Source organism: Panicum virgatum, chromosome 6N, assembly GCF_016808335.1.
Source record: "Panicum virgatum strain AP13 chromosome 6N, P.virgatum_v5, whole genome shotgun sequence".
Lineage (NCBI taxonomy): Eukaryota > Viridiplantae > Streptophyta > Magnoliopsida > Poales > Poaceae > Panicum > Panicum virgatum.
In genome coordinates, this window is record NC_053150.1 from 14,520,357 (window position 1) to 14,529,182 (window position 8,826).

At 47.4% G+C, this 8,826-nt stretch overlaps 1 non-coding gene across 1 annotated transcript; it reads right to left on the bottom strand.

The window, feature by feature from the left end:
• Nucleotides 1-6,875: 6,875 nt before the first annotated feature.
• LOC120680326 lies at nucleotides 6,876-6,982 on the bottom strand. Its single transcript, XR_005677597.1, has one exon. It is a non-coding gene; the product is annotated as a small nucleolar RNA R71 (small nucleolar RNA).
• Nucleotides 6,983-8,826: the final 1,844 nt, after the last annotated feature.

The window sequence follows — 8,826 nt, forward strand, 5'->3', positions numbered from 1 at the left end:
AGTGTCAGGATCTTGGAACCGGTGGAGATCGCCGCCTTCTCGCCATCGCTGCTGGCCGGCCAGGGGCGCCAGCCCCAGGCCGGCCGGCCTATGGGGGGCCGGCCGGCCTCACCCCGAGGCCGCCTGTCTCCTGGCTCGGTGGAGAGTTCAGTCCAGGGCCCGGCGTCAAGGGTCCTCGTGCGCTTCCGCACGCGCAGCCCGACACGACCTACCACAGGGGTTCTTTCCCCTAGGAAGGTTGTGACAAAGCGCGCAGGCACATCGTCGGGAGGGGCACGTGTTGCGCAAGTCGCTGCACTTCAGATGGTGCAGCAGGACTTTCCCGGTGTACACTCCCGCCAGCCCTAGCCCTCCACGCCATCACGTGTCCGGGGCAAAGGTCGACAGGGGGAAGGTGCTCACCTCTCCGCTGGATCGTACCGGCACGGATCTTCCACCGAGTTCGGTGCGTCGCCATATCCGGCCACCACCGATCCGTGGACCGATAGAGGTCCACGCCTACACCGACTTCGACGATGACGAGGAGGAGGAGCCCAACGACATTGCTTCACTCCGTGAGCAGCTTGCTGCTCTCCGACTACGCCTCAACAACATGGATGAACGCGTAACCGAGACGGAGATTGATAGGATGGAGTTAGGGGATAGGGTAGACACCCTTCGCAAGGAAGTTTGTTCCAAGATCAAACGTCTTGCGAAGGCGACCGGGAACGAGGATCTCTATAGATCCCCGGATGCCAAGTAGGTGCTAGGTCTAGATTAGACTTAGTTTAGTCTGGGTGCTTTTATTTCCTTTATTTCTTTGTTTTATTTATTTTGTAATCAGCACCACCCCCAACTTTATCTTTGAATAAAATTAAAATTTCAAGTTCATTCCTCTTAGAGTTTATGTGGTTGGTGCACATGTGTGTGCCAACCACACCCCTGCTCTCACATTTAACTATTGCACAGCAAAATCAAATGAGAAGGATGAACACAAGATCCCAGAGAAATTCGGACGAATTCCGTAAGAAAAGCAAGCCGGGCGGCCTAAACCAGGCCGGCCGGCCTGAGATCTTCAGAAAATTACCAAAACACCCTCACTGGGGCAGAACAAACCAAGCCTGAACCTGTGCAAAAGGGCCTCCGAGGATGGCCACAGGCCCAGGCCGGCCGCCCAGGGCCGGCCGACCCCACCTGTCGGCCATTCCCTGGCCCCTTCGCATGCTCACGGTTTGCCATCTCTACTCCTTACTCCTTCCTGGTTTTGTTCAATTTCATTCAAAATCATGCCAATTAAATTCAAATAAAATAATTGAATGAAATGACTAGGAAGAGTTGAAATCTTTTCACAACCATGGTTTGCTAAGATTTATTTCTTATGCAAGTACTGAATTGCCTCCGGAACTCATGTTTAGGATCACCTGATTGCTTGCTTATTGCTTTCTGTGATATAATGACATGAAATTGTGCTAGATCTTAACTCAAAGTCTTGGAAGTTTTCATTTCAAAAATACAAAACCAGGCAACACTCTTATGCTCAACTTTACTAGTACCCATTCCAGAGCCATACTTTCGAATTCCAAACACATAGCTATCCTCTGCATTGTGAGCTTGCTCAAGTCTAGTGCCTCCAAAAAAAAGTTTAGATTGATTCATCTTCTTGGATCATTCACGTACACGTCCATCAATCTGAGTCCATGAGATGTGGTTGCAAATCAGTGCTGCACCCCCCTGAAAAGAAAAAAAAGGATGAATGACATTCATGCCTTGTCTCAAAAATCAAAAGAGAGATGGAGGGGGAAGTGTATGGTGCTAGATACAAAACCACCATGGGAAAGAAATCCTCAATTCTCACTTGCACTTGACCCATAAGATGAGCATCTAGACTTCTAAGAGACACTTGGTTTGATCTTGCAATATAAATGTTAAAGATATGCAACATCCATCATTTAGCTCCACATACTCATTTTCAAAGCAATGTTGGGAGGATTAGTGAAGTTGTAAACAAAAATTGAGAGAATGAGTGACTCGAGCAAAAGGAGTATGCCTTGATTTTATTTAAAAACAAAAAAAAGAATCTTCCAAGTACTGCGAAACAGGAACTAGTCATAATCTTTATCGATTTATTCTAGAGATCAATAGGTGAACATGAAGGTGTTAGCCACCCGAAATCCGAGGTATAAAAGGAAAGCTCTAAAATAATTCTTATGCATACCTGAGTTCCTGAACCCCGGACTTTGCTTGATCCTCAGGATCTTTGTCGACTCCTTTTGCTTGGGACGAGCAAAGTCTAGGTGTGGGGGTGTGTTGGCGGTCGATTTTGATGATTTTTACCGCCAACATTCCTTCGGATTTCATGCTTTTGGAACCATATTGCTATAATTTTCACTAACATTAACAAGTTCCACAAGTTTTGGTGATTATTTGAATCCAGGAGCAACATATACAAAATTGAGCCAAAACGGGGTGAACCCTAGGTCGGCCGGCCTAGGCCAGGCCGGCCGGCCTACCCCTGCATCATTTTGGTGTGCAACTCTGTGAAGAGTAGCTTGAGCCCAAGATCAAGTCACACCAACGTGTTCTCGGCAAATCTCACAAGACAAGACCGAAAGGCTTAAACCAAGTGGAGTTAAGACCAAATCCAAAGACAACCCGAAGAATAAGAACCCAACTCGACTTGAGAAGCAATGTGGGCCTTGAAAATGATGTGCCAGAGAAACAGAAGATCGAGACGAGCCAGAGCCAGGCCAGCCGGCCTAGGAGAGGACGGTTGGCCTCTAACTATCACTTTTGGGGCTACGCAACATCTACCGACCTCAGGAGGACATCCAGAGCGTTCACTCAAAGGCGGTGGCCAGATGGCCACATCCCCAGGCCGGCCGGCCTAGGGGAGCCGGCCGGCCCCACCTGGCGGCCTCTGAAGCTCTCCCTTGTCGTGAAAGACAAGCATATCGAACTTACCTGCGTGCAACCGACGCTCAGTCCAGTATCGACCTTAGAGTAGTATAAATAGAGCACCACACCCCTCTTGTAACACACACCAATCCTTAGAGAAGAGAGTCACTTGATACACTCTTGTGTTGAGTAGGAAGAGAGTGAGGTGAGTGCTCTGGTGAAAGTCGAGCTGAAAGGAGCGGACTCGAGTTCTCTCGGTCTTACTCCACTTTGTATCCACCTCGGAGGAATATACTTGAGTAAGTTCCTTGTCTCAACTTCAGTTTCTCGCTAGCTTTACTTTCTGTCTTAGTTACTTGTTAAGTACTTACTTTGATCTGCGGGATCCTGAGTCTGCGTAAGTAGCAAGTTCTGCTTATTTGAGGTTGCTTTCTATCTAAGTACATGGCAGGAGCAAGTAGCTCGAGAGCTGTGGGCGTGGTGCCCAGGCTTGGTAGTTACCTTAGGTTGTGTTCCACCCCACAGAACCGTTGTGGTAGTCGGTAGGTGGTGACAACCCTATCCGTCTTTTATAGTCCACCACGTTCGGGTGTTTACATAGCAGTAGTGCAGGTTGCCATTTGACTCCCCTCTCATCCCTTTCTGAAGTTCTTCCTCTTCCAGCCGCCGAAGCAGATCAAGTCAGTAGTTAGCTCGTCAACTAGTCAGAGTAGTAGATTATCTGGAGTTAGGCCCTCTTCCTATTATCTTCTTCTCGTTGGTTGTGTCCGGTTGAAGATCTCTAAGTTTGGTCAAAGCTTTACCATTCCTTGGATTCGATATCTCAGGTATACTCCCTGGTGAAAGCTACAATCGGTCTCTGTGCGCTTGCGGAGTAATTCGTTAGGCTAAGGAGTGCCAACACCACTGACGCTACCTGCTTTACCGGCCAAGAACCGACCTTGGAGTGCTATAAATAGGACCCTCATCCCTCACTTGTAACACACACAAAAGGAGCTCTCATCTCTAATTCTTAGTTTCTAGAGTAGGTTAGGTAGTATGGGAGTTAGAGTCGAGTCCAGCCTGTCTCGAAATTCCGGAGTCATCATCGGAAGTCGGTATAAGCTCTTGTATCTTCTTTATCTTTTTTAGTCAGCTTTATTTTCCGCATTTATCTTTCCAAGTTATCTTACTTGTGTGCGGATGTAATTCTCTAGCTTAGGCTCTGTACCTATCTTGTTTATCAGGATCTTACCTTACGGGTTTTCTCGCCCGGAGTAGGGAGGCTCAAGTTAGTTCCCGAGGTTGAGGGGGATTTCTCTTGTTAGCGCGTCAAGAGAAATCCTAACACCAAGTACGGACGTGGTGTCTGAGCTCAGTGTTAGCTAGAAAGTGTGTTTCCACCCCACGGAACTGTTGTGGTTGGCGGCAGGTGGTGATAGCCCAATCCATCCTTCGTAGTCCACCACGTTCGGGTGTTTTCATAGCAGTAGTTGCAGGTTGCTGTTGGACTCCCCTCTCATCCCTTTCTGAAGTCCTTCCTCTTCCAGCCGCCGAAGTAAGCTCTAGGTTCCCGATAACTAGTTAGAAGCAAGGTTTAGTCTAGAGAGGCTTGCTTGATAGTTTAGATGTGTTTTAGGAGTCTTTCTTGCTCGTTGTCCTCCCAGCTGCTTACCTCTCTAAGGATTAGAGTCTCCTGTGTCAGGCGGTCATCGTTGGCCATTATCTTATCTATCATATCAGGCTTACCCCCACTAAGTTAGTCGGTTGATATCTCTAGTAAAGTTTGTCCTTCGATTCTCCGATACTCTTTATCCATAGTGCTTCCCTGAGGAAATATACGATACCCTGGAATACTCCAAGGTGAAGTGCTACAGCGGTGATTCTGTGCGCTTGCGGAATCCATATTCTATTGAGCGTAAGAAACGCCAACACACCTCCACTATGTGTGCCCCGTCTTCGGTACAGGAGTGAAGAGACATGTGTACAAAGCCTCTAAACCAGGGATTGCAGGTTGATTTGATCAAATGGACCGAAAGGCCAAGCACATGGATTGAAGGGCACACCTGCAGGACTTACCCAGATCTTTTGGCCCGAAACCACGTCTCTGAACTTCATACACATGTTGATCAAGAAGTCAGTGAAATGGAGGGCCGAGACGTGCCGAACCCAGGCCGGCCGGCCTAGGGGAGGCCTACAAATTTCAGCGTTGAAGCCAAGCAACCCACACCGACACCAGGAGGAGATCAGGAGCGTCCATGAGAAGGGCTGTTGCAAACGGAGAAAATCCTATGACTGCTGGCCTAGGGGAGGCCGGCCGGCCCCACTTTGCAGCATCTCGTGCTCAACTTCGCGTGGAAGCTACATCAACTGACCCTCTTGCTTACACCTGACATCTCGGCCAAATACCGACCTCTAGCTAGTATAAATAGGCCCCCCATACTCACATGTGAGACACACACCAAAGGAGTTCTCTCTTCTCATTCTTAGTTTCTAGAGTACGTTATGTAGTCTAGGAGTTTGAGTCGAGTCGAGCTTGTCTCGGGATTCCGGAGTCGTCATCGGAAGTCGGGTATAAGTTCTTGTATCTTTTCCTTTGACATTTATCAATATAAGTTATCTTCTTTATCTTTTCGAGTCAGCTTTACTTTCCGCATTCATTTATCTTCCCAAGTCATCTTGCTTGTGTGCTCATTCCTCTAGCTTAGACTTTGTACCTATCTTGTTTAACGGGATCTTATCTTACGGGTTTTCTTGCCTGGACTAGGGAGGCTCAAGTTAGTTCTCTAGGTTGAGGGGGATTTCTCTTGAACGCGTCAAGAGAAATCCTAACAACGAGTACAGATGTGGTGTCTAGCTAGAAAGTGTGTTCCACCCCACGGAACCATTGTGGTACGCGGCAGGTGGTGTCCACCACGTTCGGGTGTTTTCATAGCAGTAGTTGCAGGTTGCCATTGGACTCCCTTCTCACCCCTTTCTGAAGTGCTTCCTCTTCCAGCCGCCGAAGTAAGCTCTAGGTTCCCGATAACTAATTAGAAGCAAGGTTTAGTCTAGAGAGGCTAGCTCGATAGTTTAGAAGTGTTTTAGGAGTCTTTCTCGCTCGTTATCCTCCCAGCTGCTTACCTCTGTAAGGATTAGAGTCTCCTGTGTCAGACGGTCATCGTTGGCCATTATCTTATCCTATCATATCAGGCTTACCCCTACTAAGTTAGTCGGTTGATATCTCTAGTAAAGTTTGTCATTCAATTCTTCGATACTCTTTATCCATAGTGCTTCCCTGAGGAAAATTACGATACCCTGGAATACTCAAGGTGAAGTGCTACAGCGGTGATTCTGTGTGCTTGCGGAATTGATATTCTTTTGGGCATAAGAAATGCCAACAAGCATTTCTGGCACCGTTGCCGGGGAAGCAATTGGCTAAAGATTTCATTGAATAGTTTGATAAAATTTACTAGTTTGTCACTGCTAATTTTAGCGGGATTACCATTGCTCTTGGCATCATTGTGATTTCTGCAGAGCAGTGCAGGACCAAATTCGATGTGCCATATTACTTCAACTCAGATGCAGAAAGAATTGGGTGAATTATTTGATGCATAGTCGTCCTATCAGAAAAATTAACTTAGGATCAAGGTTTGACAACACCAGCTTCAATACACATGGCTTAGAAGACACTCCATCAATTCTCAGCCCCGTCCAATAGCCATATCCCTACTGAACTGACCAATGACCAAGGCACTGATGGCTTTGGGATAAAGACTGGGCTTGTTAACATGGTTCAAGCAAGTCCCTTCTGCGGAAAGGCATCAGAGGATGCCCACGCTCATCTACAGAATTTTCTGGAAGTGAGCAGCATAATCAACCCAAAAGACACTACGATGGATAATATTTGTCTTCGGCTGTTCCCATTCTTTTTGCTTGGGAAAGGAAAGACGTGGTTTTACACCTACAAGGAAGGATTCGACACTTGGGATACGTACTCTAATGCTTTTCTGGTCAAGTACTTTCCGGTGGGCAAGACCAATGCCCTTCGGAATAGGATTTCCAGTTTTGAACAACTCCAGAACGAGACAACCCTGGAAGCCTGGGAACGTCTTCAGGAATACATTGCAGCATGACCACACCACGGCATGGAAGAATGGCTTATCATTCATAACTTCTTCCATGGCCTGAACCAGCGATCGCAAGATCACATGGACGCGGCAGCAGGAGGAGCATTCCTCTCCCTCGATGTTGCAGGAGCTAGAACGCTCATCGACAAGGTTACTTCCAACCAAAGTTCGAAGGGAGATAGGCAGCCGGCTCATGCAAAAGGAATACATGAAATCGATAGTGTCAATATGCTGGCAGCTAAGATGAATCTTCTCATAGAAATGCTGGAATCTCCGCACTAGGGGGTCAACTAGACTATGGAGTCTCAGATGACATGTGAGAAATATGGCAATACTGGACACTCGGCCAAATCTTGGACATTCACTCAAGAGGACGAAAACTCCATTGGGAACAACACTCCCAATGACTCACACTGTAGTCCTCGGCAAGATTAGAATTCTAAGCCCGACCTCCCCTTTGACCAATGTTGGTGCTCCTTAAGTACCCATTTTATCCCTTTGTTTATCCTTGATAATGGCATGACTTTAATATCAAAATCACTAACCATCCTAACCCCGGCCTAATTATTGGTCATTTTCACATTTGCACATATATTTTGGAGGAACTTCGTTTTTGCAGGTTTGTGGCCTATTTTGGAGCATGAAATGACGAGGCCCGTGATCGAGCGCTAACACGGAGAAAGATGAAGGCCAAAGCCCAAAGGAAGGACCAAAGCTCATGTTGATTCGAAGCCCATTCATGCACATCCATCCTCCAAGAGAGCCCAAAGGACCAAGCCCACGAAGATGAGATCAAGATACTTCGGGATTAAGCAAAGCAAATGAAGATTTAAGGAAGGATTCTTGTTGACGTTCACTAACGCCCCCGATTTGTATACCGCAAGCGCACAGTTCGTGGTAGCTTTTCTCTTAGAGTATTTCCCCAAGGTTTATCAATCCGTGGATCGACAATGAACTTACTAGGGTTTTCCATCTAATCTAACGGATCTATCCTAACATGAAGCATTAATTGCATATAAAAGGTGAACCTTTGATAGATATGAGTGATGTACGAAGGTTGATCTCATCCATGAACATCGGTAAGGATAAAGCATGACCAAAGGCATGACTAAACCTATCACACGCATTCTAGTTGTAGTTCTAGCTAAACGAGTAAGCTCAACATGCATCTCATCCAAAGCCTCTTTAAATCAAAACCTCCAATCCGATCCCTCGATACCCAACCTACTAAGTGGCAACGGCCTGTCACGACGCCACCCCTTTCAACGGGATACCCTGAAGCAAGTCGAACCCCCTTTGGGTAGATCCGGTATGAACTCCTAGCCACCATAGCTACAAGAACACCCCATGCAATCTATCTCGAGAATAGATCTAGGAATAAGCGCACCCAAAGCAAGAACGAAATCGAAAGAGGTGAGACATGATCGCTAAATAGATCGGATGACATGAAGACATTACTCACATAATAGATTCGTTTGGATCGCCACCACCGCGTATACACCATTGACGACTCCAACTAGCTCATGAACTCCACCATGACACAACCACACAGGGAGGCCATGGCGGCTAGGGATGGCCTAAGCCATCTCCTAAACAACTTCGAAGACTTGCGACGGCCGTCGTCTCCCTCCGGTCTTGGCCCTAGGTTTTCGTCGAGTTCTGGTTGGATGGATGCCTCGAGTTGAATAAGATGCGAGCTATTTATAAGCCGAGGAAGCCACCGGTCGAAGGGGAAGGCAAACCGCCTCAGAAAAGGGCTGGGCCGGCCGGCCCCATGGGCCTAGGCCGGCCGGCCTACCCCTTTTCGGGCTCGCCTCGGTCTCATCTTTGGCATGTAGACTCCTCGCATCTTCTAGAGTTTCTG